A 2,011-nucleotide genomic window follows, 5' to 3' on the forward strand; every position below is an offset into this window, starting at 1 on the left:
TGGAGCCTGAGCGGTGGGTGTTGCCTTCTGACACACTTCCGGTAATGTCAGGGGGTGTGGCATATGCAAATAAGACATGCTAATGCATTATGCTAATGAGCTCCTGCACCTCTTTTTCTATGAAATGACCCCTGTACACACTCAATAATCTACTTCCCATCCACTTTCCAACTGGATTTTGCCAGTTCACACACAGTCAAATCCCACTGGAAAGTGGATTATTTAGTGTGTGTGATCACAGGCCCTGTCTGCGCCGTCTCTGCTCCTCCGGGTGTCATTCGGGTTCTCTGGGAACGTGTGAGTCCACCAAAGAGAACAAAACCTTGATCGCCCCTCCCCGGAGGAGAAGACAGGCAAGCTGTTGCCGAAGAGCTCCTTGCGAGATGTGCGCTGTATGCCCCACCTCCCTCTGGGCTGAATTTGCCCTGGCAGCCATTTTAGGAGCCACCAATACCTTGTAGGAGGTGAGGCCAAGGCTCTTCTTAGTCACACTGGGCAAACAAGTGGCCAGATTTTGGGGTGGGAGACTGATTCACTGCGGGGACATCTGCAGCAGGGCCGCTTTCTGGGACTGGGGGCCCGTGGGCAGACAGTCCCCAGGGGCCCCCCATCTGCCCCCCATCAGGGCCTCTCTCATGCCCGCCTTTCCACCCCCACACCTGCATGCCCTCAACGGCCCAGGCTTTCTCCTCCTGCTTGCAAATCCTGCCACCGCCCAAGCTCAGTTGCCTGCACAGCTCTGGCCAGTGTATCCAGCTGGTGGGGCGGCTACCCTTGCATGCCCTATCTCAGTAGTGACTCTGGGCACTTTGGAGCGCAGGTACAGACACGTGGCAGGGGAGACAGATGGGGGAGGGGCAGGGGCAGTGGGCCCCACCAGGCATCCTGGGTGCTAGCAGCTGTCCTCCCCCCCCCGGGGCATGCTGACGCCGGCCCTGGCCACAGGAGCTTGCAAATCCAGGCTCCCACCTAGGCCGATCCCTTTCATTTCATCAGATAGGGCAAGTCTTCCTGAGTGCAAAACTCTAAGAGCCAGTTTGGTGTGATGGTTAAGTGCACAGACTAACCTAAGGGACTGCCTTTCCCCATATGTTCCCCCAAGGGCACTACGGTCGGGGGGCCAACATCTTTTGACTACCCCAGGCCTCAGGGACGTCAAATTTGCCGAGACTAGGGCCAGGGCCTTTTCGGTGGCGGCTCCTACCTGGTGGAATGAGCTCCCGGAGGAGATCCGGGCCCTGCAGGATCTTGTGCAGTTCCGCAAGGCCTGCAAGACGGAGCTCTTCCGCCAGGCTTTTGAGTAGGAGCAGCCCCCGCTACTGTTCCATCAATGCACCGCCGCCGAAAATTGGCGGAGATACTATCAGGGTGCAAGCGGGCCCTGGGAAGAAGACTGGTTATCTGCTGGTTTGGAACTTACGTCATTGGTCCGGATCCACCCTACCGGAACCCATCTTGGAACTTTTTAAATTTTTTAAACAGGGGTCATTTCCTGCAGAAGCGCACAGGAGCGGAGCTCCGGCAGTAAAGAGCCCAGGGGGCGAGCACATGCAACAAGCCCCACCTCCTGCTCCCAGCAGCCCTCAGTCAGAGCAAGAAGCTGCCAGGTAAGTTGCAGAGCCCCCTCCCCCCCCGGGCCCCAGTCCAAAACAGTCCAGCTACACCTTTAAGACCAAGTTTTATTCAGGCACAAGCTCTCCCTCCTCTGTGAGGGCAGATCTGCACATCCCCCCCCCCAATAGCTTGCAATCCAAAAGAGTCCAATGGAGCCTGAGTGGTGGGTGTTGCCTTCTGACACACTTCCGGTGATGTCAAGGGGTGTGGCATATGCAAATAAGTTATGCTAATAAATTATGCTAATGAGCTCCTGCACCTCTTTTTCTACAAATTGACCCCTGGTTTTAAATATGGCTTTTGCCCCAATTGTTAGCCGCCCTGAGTCTTAGGGGAGGGCGGGATATAAATTGAATTATAAATTAAATAAAATAAATAAATAAATAATCTGGGAGAA

General features: G+C 55.1%; 1 protein-coding gene across 1 annotated transcript in view; it reads right to left on the bottom strand.

Moving 5' to 3' along the window:
- The window catches only part of LOC107123486 (excitatory amino acid transporter 5-like), a gene marked incomplete at its 3' end in the record, with an annotated part of 55,768 nt that overhangs the window by 24,355 nt on the left and 29,402 nt on the right, over positions 1-2,011 (bottom strand). The window lies entirely within an intron of this gene.

This window comes from Gekko japonicus, unplaced genomic scaffold (genome assembly GCF_001447785.1).
Source record: "Gekko japonicus isolate JY-2015 unplaced genomic scaffold, Gekko_japonicus_V1.1 scaffold3822, whole genome shotgun sequence".
Lineage (NCBI taxonomy): Eukaryota > Metazoa > Chordata > Lepidosauria > Squamata > Gekkonidae > Gekko > Gekko japonicus.